The following is a 17187-nucleotide window of genomic DNA, read 5'->3' on the forward strand; positions in this document are numbered from 1 at the left end:
ACCTTCCCCTGCAACCGCAGGAAATGCTACACTTGTCCCCACACCTCCTCCCTCACCCCCATCCCAGGCCCCAAGATGACATTCCACATTAAGCAGAGGTTCACCTGCACATCTGCCAATGTGGTATACTGCATCCACTGTACCCGGTGCGGCTTTCTCTACATTGGGGAAACCAAGCGGAGGCTTGGGGACCGCTTTGCAGAACACCTCCGCTCAGTTCGCAACAAACAACTGCACCTCCCAGTCGCAAACCATTTCCACTCCCCCTCCCATTCTCTTGATGACATGTCCATCATGGGCCTCCTGCACTGCCACAATGATGCCACCCGAAGGTTGCAGGAACAGCAACTCATATTCCGCCTGGGAACCCTGCAGCCATATGGTATCAATGTGGACTTCACCAGTTTCAAAATCTCCCCTTCCCCCACTGCATCCCTAAACCAGCCCAGTTCATCCCCTCCCCCCACTGCACCACACAACCAGCCCAGCTCTTCCCCCCCACCCACTGCATCCCAAAACCAGTCCAACCTGTCTCTGCCTCCCTAACCGGTTCTTCCTCTCACCCATCCCTTCCTCCCACCCCCAGCCGCACCCCCAGCTACCTACTAACCTCATCCCACCTCCTTGACCTGTCCGTCTTCCCTGGTCTGACCTATCCCCTCCCTACCTCCCCACCTACACCCTCTCCACCTATCTTCTTTGCTCTCCATCTTCGGTCCGCCTCCCCCTCTCTCCCTATTTATTCCAGTTCCCTCCCCCCATCCCCCTCTCTGATGAAGGGTCTAGGCCCGAAACGTCAGCTTTTGTGCTCCTGAGATGCTGCTTGGCCTGCTGTGTTCATCCAGCCTCACATTTTATTACTTTCCTGACTCAATGGGCAGCATTTGATTTTCATGAGTTATATGTTCTAGCCTGCAACATGGGAAAACATAGCAAAGTATTCAAGTTTCATACGTTCATTTGATTTAACTAGAATTTAAAAGCTTGTTTACACAGTCAGATAAAAATAGAATTTTGATTAAAAACAGCCAGTTTCAAAAGTGCACCGCAGACATGCATTTTAAGTCACTGTTTCACACCCCTGTGGTTACAGAATTGAGTTCTAGCACAACTGAAACTTGAGTCTACTCATCACCTGCTTAATGAATTTTGGATCAGTTAACCAGGCAAAGCCTTCAAAAGGTTCCCTCTCAGCAGTGAGAAAATGGTAGCACTTTTTAGATGAGAGCCTACTGTCTAATGTTGACGTTCAGGCACAGGGACAATGTAGGCTAAATGGACATATTTACTTAAAACGTTGTTTTTTACGCTACCTGCACCAAGGATTAGCATCTGCACATCCAAATATTGCAAAATATGTTTAAATAACATCCTCATGCTATGCACAATGAAATGTTCTAGAAGACTGAAATTTAAATTAGTTTAAGCATGATTAATGCAGCACTGGGTTTGCTGTATTTTGAATTCTTAACTAGAAGAAGGAATCTGATTTCTTTGATTGAAGACTAAGAAACATTTCCAATGCCCTCTAAATGCCCATTTTATTGGTTAAGTGTGTCAGCACTATTCATTACTCACACTGTTTGATCTGAAATAGCTCCATTACTGCAGCTCTTACCTTGCTCTAGCCATGATTACTCGATAAATTTTCTTGAAATTCTGATGCTGCATCTACGTGAAACAGGACCTGTCAATGTGATAGGGTTAATGCTTGAATGCGCTGATTAGAATTGGAAAAATAATACCTACTTGTACCTTGAAAATCTTACTGCCATAAGTCTTTATGTACAACCTCTACACTTTGATTACTTGCGTTCTCTTCTACTAAAGGAGGAACATTGTATTGTGTTGGTCACAATTGTTTCGAGTTTCTATTGGTAACATCAAAATTACAAAGGTCAGTTTTAGAGTGTAATACTTCTAGCACAGACATTCATATAATAGAGATACACATTGAGAACTACTCTCAATGTGCCTGTTTCATATCTGATTTTCCAGCATGAAACAGACTGGAAATGATGCAATGATATGAACCACAAGTAATGAGTTTTTAGATAGGAAGCTATGGGCTGGGAGTGCCGATAATACAACTCCTCATTAAGCCTGTTGTACAATTGCATTTAAGCATGATTCCATTTTGTTATTTTATATGTGAGGTGAGGTTTTAGGTGCAGAACTTCCTCCTTAGTTTTTGTCCTGAGTTCAGGAATAAGATATGAAAATTACATAGAAAATTGCAATCACAATCAGAAATTGCAAATTTCAACCTCTAAATCCCTGATGTCATTCAGCTTACGAGCTATTAGATTGCTGATCATCAATCACAGATAATGGCTGAGTTTTATTGTGATGCCTGAGGTTTCTACACATCCAATTTTGGCCTTCATTACGAGTGAGTCAGAAATTTCCTAAATCCATGTGCACTGCTTTTATCAAAAGAGGTTTCAAAATATAAGTGAATGTGGTTAATTTATAATGCCCTCCCAAAAGTGCATGGGCATCAAGCAATTAGTTTCATTGAATGTGCTTGTATTGTAAAATTAAGTAAAATAAAAAGTGAGCATCAGTCTAAAGAAATAGGTACGAACAAAAACTTGATTTCATCCCTTATAAAACAATAGGTAGAGATAAGATAACAAAGTGTGGGGCTGGATGAACACAGCAGGCCAAGCAGCTCCACACTTTGTTATCTCGGATTCTCCAGCATCTGCAGTTCCTATTATCTCTGACAGATATAAGACACTGTGATTTCTAACACATGCAAGGAGTGTTTCTGCAGGGGCAGGTTCACACTGGTTGGCTGGTTCTCTATCCCTTATTTCCATCCAACAAGTCTCCATGCATGAGCATAGAAATGGAAGTAGGCCATTCAGCCCTTTCAGCCAGTTCTGCCATTCAGTCTGTGGCCAAACTTCATATATCTGCATTAGGTCCGTACCCCTTAACACCTTTGCTTAACTAGAATTAATCTTACATATAAAATTAACACCTGATCTGGGATCCACTGCGATCTGTGGAAGAGAGTTGCAAACCTTTACTATCCTTTTCATGTAGGAGTGTCTTCGTACATTTCTCCTGAATGGTCTGGCCCTAGTTTTTCGTCTATGCCCTCTAATTCTAGAATCCCAAACCAGTAGAAACACTTTATTTTTATCTACTCCATCTTTTCCTGTTAATATCTTGAAGACTTTGGGATTTTGTAGTTTGGTGTTTGTTAGTTGGCATTGAGATAATGGGCCGAAGTGCCTGTTTCTATGCTGTATGATTCCATAATCCTACAACTTTGATGAGATCACCCCTTGGCTTTCTAAATTCAAGAGAAAATAGGTCTAATAAATACATTCTGTCCTTACAAACTAACCCTTATAGTCCAGGTTTCATTGTAGTAAATCTGTGCTGGACAATATCTAAGGCTAATATATCCTTCCTCAGTTGTGATGCCCAGATCTGCTCTTATCACTCTGAGTGGGGTCTAAACTGTATATTGAAAAACTGCAAAGTTTAACAAAATTAACTTATTTGCATGTAATGGACATTCATATAGGTTTTGTGGTAAAGACACCACTCTTCGTTTTGTACTGAATTTATATATAATGAGCATTGTAAAGGCCATTAGTTTTCATTTTATGTTTGAGAAACTGCAGACTGAAACGAGAAAGAGATGTATTTGAAATGAGTATTTGAAAGATGGCAAAATAAAAAACAAAAGAACTGCAGATGCTGTAAATCAGGAAACAAAACAGAAAATGCTGGAAAGGCTCAGCAGGTCTGGCAGCATCTGTGAAGGATGAAACAGAGCTAACATTTCAGGTCTAGTGACCCTTCCTCAGAACTCGTCGTCAGTTCTAAGGAAGGGTCACCGGGCCAGAAATGTTAACTCTGTTTTTTTTTCCTTCACAGATGCTGCCAAACCATTTGGAAAATGGCAGTAGTTTTGAAAATAAGTAATCTGACATGCTCAGCAAACATCAGAAATGGTTCGAAAAAACAGCTCTCCGACACCCCCTCCTACCGTCCCCCCCCTTGATCATGATCCCACCCCAGACCACCAAACCATCATCTCCCAAACCATCTACAACCTCATCAACCTCAGGTGACCCCTCACCCTCCAACCTCATTGTTCCCAACCCCCCACCGCCAGCTTCTATCTACTTCCCAAAATCCACAAACCCGCCTGCCCTCGTCGACCCATCGTCTCCGCCTACTCCTGCACCACTGAACTTATCTCCACTTATCTCAACTCAATTTTCTCCCCCTTGGTCCAGGAACTCCCCACCTATGTCCATGACACCACCAACGCCCTCCACCTCCTCCAGAACTTCCAATTCCCCGGTCCCCAACACTTCATTTTCACCATGGACGTCCAGTCCCTATACAGCTGCATTCCCCATGCAGATGGCCGAAAGGCCCTCCACTTCTTCCTGTCCCGCAGGCCTGACCAGTCCCCCTCCACCGACACCCTCATCCGCCGAACACATCCTCGCCCTCAACAACTTATTTTTTGATTCCTCCCACTTCCTACAGACAAAGGGGGTGGCCATGGGCACCCGCATGGGCCCCAGCTATGCCTGCCTCTTTGTAGGTGACGTGGAACAGTCCCTCTTCCGCACCTACACTGGCCCTAAACCCCAACTCTTCCTCCATTACATTGATGACTCTATCGGCGCCACATCGTCCTCCCACAAGGAGCTCGAACAGTTCATCCACTTCACCAACACCTTCCACCCCAACCTCAAGTTCACCTGGGCCATCTCCAACACATCCGTCACCTTCCTGGACCTCTCTGTCTCCATCTCAGGCAACCACCTAGAAACCGATATCAATTTCAAGCCTACCAGCTCCCACAGCTACCTAGAATACACCTCCTCCCACCCACCCTCCTGCAAAAAGGCCATCCCCTATTCCCAATTCTGTTCCTCTGTCGCATCTGTGGCTGACATGAGGCATTACACTCCCATACATTCCAGATGCCCTCGTTTTTCAAGGACTACAACTTCCCCTTCACAGTGGTCGAAAATGCCCTCGACTGTGTCTCCCGCATTTCCTGCAACTTATCCCTCACACCCCATCCCTACAATAACAGCCAAACAGAATCCCCGTCATCTCACATACCACCCCACCAACCTTTGGATCCAAAGCATCATCCTCCGACACTTCCGCCATCTGCAATCTGACCCCACCACCAAAGACATTTTCTATCCCCACCCTTACCTGCTTTCCAGAGGGACCACTCTCTCCATGACTCCCTTGTTCGCTCCACACTCCCCTCCAGCCCCACCGCACCTGGCACTTTCCCCTCAACCGCAGGAAGTGCTACACTTGCCCCCACACCTCCTCCCTCACCAGCATCCCAGGCCCCAACAAGACTTTCCATATCAAGCAGATGTTCACCTGTACATCTACCAATGTGATATACTGCATCCGCTGTAACTGTTGTGGCTTCCTCTACTTTGGGGAAACCAAGTGGAGGCTTGGGGGCCACTTTGCAGAACACCTACGCTTGGTTCGCAATAAACAACTGCACCTCCCAGTCGCAAACCATTTCAACTCCTCCTCCCATTCTTTAGATGACATGTCCATCATGGGCCTCCTGCAGTGCCACAATGATGCCACCCGAAGGTTGCAAGAACAGCAACTCATATTCCGCTTGGGAACCCTGCAGCCCAATGGTATCAATGTGGATTTCACAAGCTTCAAAATCTCCCCTCCCCCCACCGCATCCCAAAACCAGCCCAGCTCGTCCCCGCCTTCCTAAGCTGTTCTTCCTCTCACCTATCCCCTCCTTCCACCTCAAGCCCCACCCCCATCTCATACCTACTAACCTCATCCCGCCCCCTTGAACTGTCCGTCCTCCCTGAACTGACCTATCTCCTCCCTAACTCCCCATCTACACTTACCTCTACTGGCTCCATCCCTGCCTCTTGGCCTGTCTGTTCCTCTCCACCTATCTTCTCCTCTATCCATCTTCTATCCACCTCCCCCTCTGTCCGTATTTATTTCAGAAACCTCTCCCCCTCCCACATTTCTGAAGAAGTGTCTTGACCTGAAACGCCAGCTTTCCTGCTCCTCTGATGCTGCTTGGCCTGTTGTGTTCATCCAGCTCTGCACCTTGTTATTTCAGATTCTCCAGAATTGGCTGTTCCTACCATCTCAGTAACTGAAGTCTGGTTGTGGGCGATTGAGAACAAAGGGAATGTGCATTTACAAATTTTGCAACAACTCAACAACAGCACCCGGAAGTTAAAGACTACTGAACTATGTTTCCAATTTTACCCCTCTATCTACAAATTAATTGATCCTGTCTGCTTGAATGTCTGCAGGAGTGTAAGAGTTTATTTTGCCAATGAATATAAGCCAATGGATAATAATTGTTTACCTGTAGCTACAGTCTAATTAGACAATAAACTGTAGAAACAGAAGTAGGCCATTCAGCCCACCAAGCCTCTCCAGTAAAGTCAAGGCTGATTTCATAATCCTCAACTCCACTTTCCTCCCTTTTCTGTGTAACACTTGATTCGCTTACTGATGAAAAGTATGCTTATCTCAACCTCACCAACGTGCTATGGTAAAGAATTCCACTACCTTACTACTTACTCTGAGGTTATGCCCCCTGGTCCTACAATCTCGCACAGGGAAACCCACTCTTAGGTAGCTACATTGCCAAGTCTGCTTGGGATCTCGTATGTTTCAATAAGGTCACTTTTCATTCATTGAGTTCCAGTGAGTACAGACTTAACCTACACAATCTCTTCCCATAAAACAGTGCCTTCACACCCAGGATCAGATGAATGAACCTACTTTGGACTGCCTCCAATGCCAGTATATCTTTCCTTTATTACAGAACCCAGAACTGTTCTCAGCATTCCGGCTGTTTTCTGACTAGTGCCTCAAATCGTTTTACGAAAACGTCCCTACTTTTATTTCCATTCTCTTTTAACTGAAGGCCAACATTCCGTTTGCCTTCCCTATTAACTGCTGACCTGGTATGCTAATGTTTTGTGATTAATGCACAAGGCCTCCCAAATCTGTCTGTTCAGTAGCTTTCTGTAGTCCTTCACCATTCCACTAGTATCCAGCCCTCCATTCTTCCTGCCAAAGTTCATAAGCTCAGATTTTATACATTCCCTCTACCAAGTTTTTTACCCTCTTGCTTAATCTGGCTATATCCAAAGTAAACTCATCATGTCATCCTCACCACTTGCCTTCCTATTTTTTTCGCCATCTCCAAACTTGTTTACAATACAAACAATTTTTTTGTTCAAGTCATTATACATCCTGTGAACAATTGTGGCGTCCAGCTCCGATCTCTGTGCCACCCAAATTAGTTACAGGTTGTCAACCTGCAAATGTTCCCCTACACCCCCCATTCCAATTTTCTGTCTTCTATTTTTAGCCAATTCTTTATCTCTGCTAATAAAATGCCTCCAACACCACGGTGTCTTATCAAATACCCTGGCATGTAGTATCTTGCCAAAGCCTTCAAATATATTACATCCACCGCTTCCCACCGCTGTGGATGTGGTGTATATGGACTTCAGTAAGGCATTTGATAAGGTTCCCCATGGTAGGCTCATTCAGAAGGTCAGGAGGAATGGGATACAGGGGAACTTAGCTGCTTGGATACAGAATTGGCTGGCCAACAGAAGACAGCGAGTGGTAGTAGAAGGAAAATATTCTGCCTGGAAGTCAGTGGTGAGTGGAGTTCCACAGGGCTCTGTCCTTGGGCCTCTACTGTTTGTAATTTTTATTAATGACTTGGACGAGGGAATTGAAGGATGGGTCAGCAAGTTTGCAGACGACACAAAGGTCGGAGGTGTCGTTGACAGTGTAGAGGGCTGTTGTAGGCTGCAGCGGGACATTGACAGGATGCAGAGATGGGCTGAGAGGTGGCAGATGGAGTTCAACCTGGATAAATGCGAGGTGATGCATTTTGGAAGGTCGAATTTGAAAGCTGAGTACAGGATTAAGAATAGGATTCTTGGCAGCGTGGAGGAACAGAGGGATCTTGGTGTGCAGATACATAGATCCCTTAAAATGGCCACCCAAGTGGACAGGGTTGTTAAGAAAGCATATGGTGTTTTGGCTTTCATTAACAGGGGGATTGAGTTTAAGAGTCGTGAGATCTTGTTGCAGCTCTATAAAACTTTGGTTAGACCGCACTTGGAATACTGCGTCCAGTTCTGGGCGCCCTATTATAGGAAAGATGTGGATGCTTTGGAGAGGGTTCAGAGGAGGTTTACCAGGATGCTGCCTGGACTGGAGGGCTTATCTTATGAAGAGAGGTTGACTGAGCTCGGTCTCTTTTCATTGGAGAAAAGGAGGAGGAGAGGGGACCTAATTGAGGTATACAAGATAATGAGAGGCATAGAAAGAGTTGATAGCCAGAGACTATTTCCCAGGGCAGAAATGGCTAGCACGAGGGGTCATAGTTTTAAGCTGGTTGGTGGAAAGTATAGAGGGGATGTCAGAGGCAGGTTCTTTACGCAGAGAGTTGTGAGAGCATGGAATGCGTTGCCAGCAGCAGTTGTGGAAGCAAGGTCATTGGGGTCATTCAAGAGACTGCTGGACATGTATATGGTCACAGAAATTTGAGGGTGCATACATGAGGATCAATGGTCGGCACAACATTGTGGGCTGAAGGGCCTGTTCTGTGCTGTACTCTTCTATGTTCTATGTTCTATGTTCTTCAAATAATCCCAGTAAATTTATTAGCCATGATTTCTCCTTGTATGTTAACTCTGCTCAATCATGTTATGTATTTCTAAATGCTCTGCTATCCTTTATTGTAAACTCTAATATCTTGCCTAAAACAAACTTTAAGCTAATTGTTTATGTATTTATTACTGTAATAAATTGCAATTTATGTTCACAAATGAAGCCTGACCCTTATGTTCTGACACCTTAGGTCTAAAAGTCAGATAAATTGGAAACTTTTCAGACTTTATAAAACATTTAACTTTTAAGGTGATCCAGAAGCAGTGGGACTCAAATTCCAGCGCACTACCCCACTGAGACATTACAGTATGCCCAATGCAAGGGTCTTCTGATTCAAGAGATAAGAGGATGCTGAGGGTGACAAAAGGCATTTCACTAAGCAGGAAGGTAGTGTACATGATCATCACCAACTTCCCACTTCCAGCAGAATTAATGTCAGTAGGTCTATTATTAACCATCCTATCCCACTGCCCACTATACCCAAAACAATTGGCCATAGAGTCATAGAGCCATACAACACAGAAGAAGACCTTTCAGTCCATGTTGTCCATGACAACCAAGTTTCCCAACCTAAATTAGTCCCAATTGTCCCAGTTTGGGCCATATCTCTCTAAACCTTTCCTATTCATGTACCTGTCCAAAATCTTTTAAATACTAAGTGTATCTGCATCTACCACTTCCTCAGGCAGTTCTGCTCTACAATGGGCTGTCTTCCTCCAGGAGTGAAAGGCAGTTTTTTACAGAAGATGAAAGTAGGAGTCACAGCTATTCCTATTGCTGCAGATGGAGAGGTATCCTGGCTGGGTGAGTAGGTAGCACAGAGGCCATGCAGGCTTAGTGATGTTACAGGCAACAGTCAGAGTGGTGCATGAGTGTTGATAGGAGGTGGGTGCAGTAGCGGAGATAGAGAGAGCATGAGTTTTTGGACAGAAGATGGTGGAATTTACCCTGGAGAAATGGAGAAAATCTTTGATCTTCTTCCAAAGTGTTGTACGTTCCTCTCGATAGCTGAGCCTACTTCGATCAGGGTGGTTACCCTAGATCAGCTGCTACTGGGGGGTGGGGGAGGAAGTTCGAATTTGGCACGACTCATTAAGCAGGCCATGCAAGGCCCTGATCTCAAAGCAGGGACACTGATATCCCAGGGTCTGTCATGGCTGGAGAAAATACCAGCAGGAACGCTTCAGAATAACAGCAATTGTCCAGGTGACCGCGTGGATGTAAGGGATGCTGATCATAGAGATCCTTTGATGGCAAGCTGTCATGGAAACTGTGCACGATAAGAGCAGGTGGTAATGAGACATGAGAGATGCCACAGGGACATGATAGACAATGGGTGAGCTATACGTGGGTCAGATACAGTGAGAGAACTCTCAAGGTCTTGTAGCTCAAGTTCTCTAAGAAAACTCGAAGCATCAGACATTGCCAAAAACCTTTCCGCAAAAGATATGTTTCAAACCGATAACTTGTTGTATTTTGGACAATGGACTGAACATGAGAAAAGTGGACACTGGCTTAGAAAGGGAGAAAGTACAATGAGTTATTTACAGCTTTTGAAATACACGTGAAGCCAAATATTGCTTATGAAATATTCTTACCTTTAGGGAGACTATGTCCAGAGAGGCAGAGGCAGTGAGAGCGGGACAGTGAATCAGAGGCGGTGAGAGCGGGACGGAGAGGCAGAGGCGGTGAGAGGGGGACGGTGATACAGAGGCGGTGAGAACGGGATGGTGAGGCAGAGGCGGGGAGAGTGGGACGGTGATACAGAGGCAGTGAGAGCGGGACAGTGAGACAGAGTTGGTGAGAGTGGGATGGTGAGCCAGAGGCGGTGAGTGTGGGACGGTGAACCAGAGGCGGTGAGTGTGGGACGGTGAGACAGAGTGGGTGAGAGTGGGACGGTGAGCCAGAGGCGGTGAGTGTGGGACGGTGAGACAGATGTGGGTGAGAGTGGGACGGTGAGACAGAGGAGGTGAGAGGCGGACGGTGAGACAGATGTGGTGAGAGGGGGACGGTGAAACAGAGACAGTGAGTATGGGACGGTGAGACAGAAGCGGTGAGAGGGGGATGGTGAGACAGAGACGGTGAGAGCGGGAAGGTGAGACAGAGGCGGTGAGAGGGGGACAGTGAGACAGCCCAGAGTGGGCAGCTGGTGGTGGCATGGCAAGGGCACGAAAGCCCTGAGCGGGATTGTGGCAGTGGAAAAGAAAGTTCGATTGTTGTTTAAGTTATCATTTTTTCTTATCTAATTCTCAGTCAATGTGAATGGTTCCTTGTCTGTCCAGTGAAAGTATACACTTTATTTTTACGTTGAATTACATGCCACTATGAATGATTAAATTCAATCAAAATGGCAAAATAGACATGGAATTAGCTCATGGTTATTTTTCTGACTGGTATGAAATTTGTTGTGTTAATACACTTTTTGGTACATCTCAATAATTTGTACATTAAAAGACAAAATATGAAACTAAGAATTATAATAATCAATCAGGCAGATAGTAGCAGCTTTGGGAGGGCTTAGATATACCAATGAAATGAGCAGACAGATGCCAGATGCAATTCAATGCAGGGCAGTGTGAAGTTTTGCCTTTTAAGGGGTGCTTATAGTGGATTAGTTTGCGGGATCAAAGGAAGGATTCCTTTTCCTCTTGCCACAGCACAAAGCAGTTAACTACTGGACCTGGCCACTCAGGTTGCGGACTCCTTGTAAAATTGTGTCACCTAGTTAATAATTCTTCATTTGTGGTGGAGGAATGAGGCAAAATGCTCTTCTCCTTGCAATCTGAACCAAAAATTCCCTTTACATGATCCAGTCCTCTGCCACACTGATACTATTAGAAACCTAAACCTTCTTTGCAAACTGAATCCTCCATAATTCAAATACCTCTGTGATATGATCTCCCACACAGTTTGATTCCTTTTGATCCAGTCCTCCACTGATCTGATACTGATTACTCGGATCTCTTCCTCCATAAGCACACAGGTGCTTCTCGTGGATTCTCAACCTCCACCTACATTTCCATTGATCAACAAAGTGGAGGAAGCTTCAATGCTCATCCTTATCACATTGGTTGCAACGTAAATGGCATGCAACATCTTGAAACCACTGCAAAACCATCACTCATGGAGATGAACCCTCCCGTATTTTGGGGCAGGGAAGTGAGACAGAACTTTGAAATGGTTCCATGTTGCTGCCTGCCTTATGGTAACGTCAGAACAGCGACTGTTATAGAAAGTTGCCCTATAGGTTGAATTTTGTGGAGCATGGAATCACTCTTCCATAAGAGAACAATGACAACTGCGAGAGACCACCCAGGTAATTATAGCTGCATGTGAATCAGAGAAATGGCAAAAATAACTGCTTTCTTCAATTGTGGTCATGTTTTTTTTCTTGTGAAGCCTTAATCACCAGCTTATTGAGATCCCCAATACAAGAATGAGACTCTATTTAAAGATTAGTTTGAGACCCCTCTTGCAGTACTAAAGACAACCATTGCCTTTTTGAAGGCATTATCTTCTTGAGTGCTGAATGAAACAATTTTCTTGAAAATGGGGATGATACAACAGCAGTGTCCAGGCCAAAATTCCTCTCTACAATTAATATATTTCTCAATGCAACATCGCTCATCCCATTTTGAATTATATAAGTATGTCTGTTCCCTGAGAATAGCCACTAACGTATCTTATGATGTTTCTGTGGTTAGACACCATCTGAATGCGCACTATGCAAGAATCTTTTTCCATCATAAAGACCTTGAGAATATCATAAGGAACCTAAAGACTTGAAATTCCATTCAGTAAATCAATGCACTGAAGAGAAACTGCTGTTTCTATTTACAAATATGAAGGATTGCTCCTTTGATGTTTGCACTTGTGAATGTGTACATGAGAACTACGCGCATCTCTCTATGCATGTGCGTACATACACATGTACAGATATGTACACGTGTATGCACGTTGCAGATTCTGGTACAACACTGAATGAAAGTGCTGTGGACAAAACAAACCATTCTTAGAAACGTGCAGAAAGAACAAGTATGCCGAAAGCTCCTGCTCAAAAATAGGAATGATGTAATGACTATTGGCAAGCTCATCATAAAAATATTGGACATTCTTGCTCCTGTACAATATTGCAAAGAAAGACTTGTATCGCCTGTATTAACATAGCAGTGAGGAACTTGGCATGTTTTTACAGGATCAAAACCTGCACTAATTTGCAACCTGTAATTTTTACAGTATCCCGTAACTTTGTAGCAGAGTGCCACGGAGCTGCTACCAGTAAACACAAACTTGCTTTTCAACTGGTTTGCAAATTTGCTTATAGTTTTGGGACAACTTATTCAATTCCATTCAGATGCCTTGGCAGGCACAGTGACCTCTTATTTATTATTAAGAGCAATTTTATTTGAGCAGATTAGCCCTTATGTGGACTGCATAGGACGTAATAAATAATAATGAGCCAGACGGTGTTCAAATTAGTGGGGATATTAGAATTTTCTTTTTCTGAAGCTTTGATGGAAGACATTTAGAATACCATAAACATGCTTCAAAAACAACAAGTTGACAACTATGCAAAACAAGAAAGTCCAGGAATTCACTGTCCAGGGACTTTGTGCATAAGATTGTGCTGTGATCTCAGTAATCATCACTGGATCATGTTGTGATCTCAGTAATCATCACTGGATCACGTTGTGATCTCAGTAATCATCACTGGATCATGATGTGATATCAGTAATCATTACTGGATCACGTTGTGATCTCAGTAATTGTCACTGGATCATGCCCACTGACATCAACATAACAGTTGTCTGAGCACTCCATTCCAAGTAGGTTGGTGGGTAACCATGATACCTAGCTGGGGGAGGGAGGGTGAAATCTTTTCATGATTTTACTCTTCCTGAGGCTTTGGCTTATGTCAGCGGGAGAGGATGTAACCATTTTTGAACAAAAACTGTCTCACCTGCTTGGCCAGGATACCCCATTCTTATGTATCCCGTAAGGTCATATAGAAACTGATACACCTCAACTCACTTTGCGTTGCTGGCTCCCAGAATGCCACATCTCAACTGCTAAGGAAGGCTGTAGCCTTGAAATAGAAAGGCCGTGCCCCCATAAAGTCAATCAGGGAACCCGGGAATCTTTGAAAATCTGGCACAAATAGGTCACTACTATATTTGTGTGCGTTTTATCAGAATAATGGGAACTGTTAAATTATCTTCTAGCTGTTTAGCTGATTTAATCATTTGCAGAAAGAGTCATCTGAACTTGGAGTTTAGACTGCAATGCAGAAGTAAGCCATGGTGCCCTTTAGATCTGTGCTGACTCATTGCCAAAGCATTTTGATCTCATCTCACTCTCTTCTCCCACTGTTACCTATTTTCTCTTGTTAATAACATTTACATTGTTTTTCCTTAAGGTGTAATCATCCTGGCTCAAACACTCCCCTACGTGAAGCTTTCCCTTTGAAAGACCAAAACAAAGAAAACAACACGGTTGCCCGTTGCTCAGCTCCATTAATGCTGTCTCATTTTCTGGATTTTAGAATTAAAGACAGAGTAAATAAGCAAAATATGCCGGACGACAATACACCAGCATGTGCTGGTAAACTGATAGAAAAATAGAGGAGTTTGTAATGGTGTGAGTTAGGAACAGCGAGACGATATGATAGAGGAGATGGATTTCAAAAAGAAAAGTGCTGAGCCATTCTCATTTAGTTCTTTGAAGAAGTAACCAACAGAATGGTAATATGGTAGATGCCAAACATTTCTATTTCCAACATGCATTCCATAATGTGCAAAAGAATGGAATAATGAATAAGGTCAAGACATAATGAGTCAGGGGACAAGTGGAAGTTTGGATAGATGGTTGAAATATATAAAGCATATATGTCCTTTGATGTATGTGCATGTTTGCACTTGCGAATGTGTGCATGAGAACTGCGTGTATCGCTCTATGCATGTGCGTACATACACATGCACAGATATGTACACATGTATGCATGCTGGAGATTCTGGTACAACACTAAAACAGACTGACAAAAAGCTACATGAAAGTGCTGTAAAAATCAGTAATCTAGATAAGCAGAGGATAAGTTTTGAGGTCCCGCAACAATTGATCCTGGGACTATAGCTGCTAATAATTTATATTAATTATTTACTCATTGGAATCGAGCCTATAATTTCCGAATTTGTGGATGGAACCAAGTTGGAAGTGCAAAGAATATAAACTTGCCAACAGGACATATATTATCAAATGAATTTCAATACAGATAAATATGAACTGATACATTTTGGTTCGGAAGATAAGGAAGTCACACATTATGAGAATGGGTTGCATAAAATCTAAATAAGGTATAGGTGCAGAGGAGAACAAAGACACAAATCACAAAATTGCAATGCAAGCTAATAAGATCTTAACATAAATAAATCCAGCACTAGTGTTCAATTCTAAAGGGAGAGCATTAAAAAGTGGAGAATTAATGTAAAACTTTTAACAGCCCTCTATGAGACCACACTTGGAATACTTTGCACATTCTCCTTGCTCTGTTATAAAAAAAATGCAGAGGCATGGGACAGAATGCAATCAAGGTTTACAAGGATGGTGAAAGACCTGTAAAGTTATCGCTCTCAGGAGAGGCTGGACGGATTCAGCCTCTTTTCTTTTGTGTGTGAAACTAAAAGGCTGAAGGGTAATCTAATAAAGATCTTCAAATAATTTTGACTGAGTGGATGCAAGAAAGAGTATTTCTACTGAATATAAAGAGACATACTAGCAATCATCACGATGGTAGACAGTCACCAATAAATTATTTTGAGAATGCAAATCAAATAATAGCAAATGTTTGGGCTTCAAGAATATTGCAGAAATAATCATAATGTATAGAACATTACAGCACAGTACAGGCCCGTCGGCCCTCGATGTTGTGCCGACCTGTCTTACCGATCTCAAGCCCATCTAACCTACACTATTCCATGTACGCCCATATGCTTGTCCAATGACGACTTACATGTACCTAAAGTTGGCGAATCTACTACCGTTGCAGGCAAAGCGTTCCATTCCCCGACTACTCTCTGAGTAAAGAAACTACCTTTGACATCTGTCCTATATCTTTCACCCCTCAATTTAAAGCTATGCCTCCTCGTGCTCACCGTCACCATCCTAGGAAAAAGGCTCTCCCTATCCACCCTATCTAACCCTCTGATTATTTTATATGTTTCAATTAAGTCACCTCTCAACCTTCTCCTCTCTAATGAAAACAGCATCAAGTCCCTCAGCCTTTCCTCGTAAGACCTTCCCTCCATACCAGGCAACATCCTAGTAAATCTCCTCTGTACCCTTTCCAAAGCTTCCACATCCTTCTTATAATGCGGTGACCAGAACTGTACGCAATACTCCAAGTGCGGCTGCACCAGAGCTTTGTACAGCTGCAGCATAACCTCTTGGTTCCAGAACTCGATCCCTCTATTAATAAAAGCTAAAACACTCTATGCCTTCTTAACAGCCTTGTCAACCTGGGTGGCAACTTTCAAGGATCTGTGTACATGGACACCGAGATCTCTCTGCTCATCTACACTACTAAGAATTTTACCATTACCCCAGTACTTTGCCTTCCGGTTACTCCTACCAAAGTGCATCACCTCACACTTGTTCGCATTAAACTCCATTTGCCACCTCTCAGCCCAGTTCTGCAGCTTATCTATGTCTCTCTGTAACCTACAACATCCTTCGTCACTATTCACAACTCCACCGACCTTAGTGTCGTCTGAAAATTTACTAACCCATCCTCCTACGCCATCATCCAGGTCATTTATAAAAATGACAAACAGCAGTGGACCCAACACCGACCCTTGCGGTACACCACTAGTAACTGGTCTCCAGGATGAACATTTCCCATCAACTACCACCCTCTGTCTTCTTTCAGCAAGCCAATTTCCGATCCAAACTGCTATATCTCCCACAATTCCATTCCTCCGCATTTTGTACAATAGCCTACTGTGGGGAACCTTATCGAACGCCTTGCTGAAATCCACATACACCACATCAACCGGTTTACTCTCATCTACCTGTTTGGTCACCTTCTCAAAGAACTCAATAAGGTTTGTGAGGCACGACCTTCCCTTCACAAAACCGTGCTGACTATCCCTAATGTATTTATTCTTTCCTAGATGATTATAAATCCTATCCCTTATAACCTTTTCCAACACTTTACCAACAACTAAGGTAAGGCTCACTGGTCTATAATTACCAGGGTTGTCTCTATTCCCCTTCTTGAACAGGGGAACCACATTTGCTATCCTCCAGTCATCTGGCACTATTCCTGTAGACAATGACGAGTTAAAGATCAATGCCAAAGGCTCGGCAATCTCCTCCCTGGCTTCCCAGAGGATCCGAGGATAAATCCCATCTGGCCCAGGGGACTTTATCTATCTTCACCCTCTGTAGGATTTCTAATACCTCTTCCTTGTGAACCTT

At 43.6% G+C, this 17187-nt stretch overlaps 1 protein-coding gene across 4 annotated transcripts in view; it reads right to left on the bottom strand.

The window, feature by feature from the left end:
* The window catches only part of itprid1 (ITPR interacting domain containing 1), a 147488-nt gene that overhangs the window by 35700 nt on the left and 94601 nt on the right, over positions 1 to 17187 (bottom strand). The window lies entirely within an intron of this gene.

Source organism: Stegostoma tigrinum, chromosome 5, assembly GCF_030684315.1.
Source record: "Stegostoma tigrinum isolate sSteTig4 chromosome 5, sSteTig4.hap1, whole genome shotgun sequence".
Lineage (NCBI taxonomy): Eukaryota > Metazoa > Chordata > Chondrichthyes > Orectolobiformes > Stegostomatidae > Stegostoma > Stegostoma tigrinum.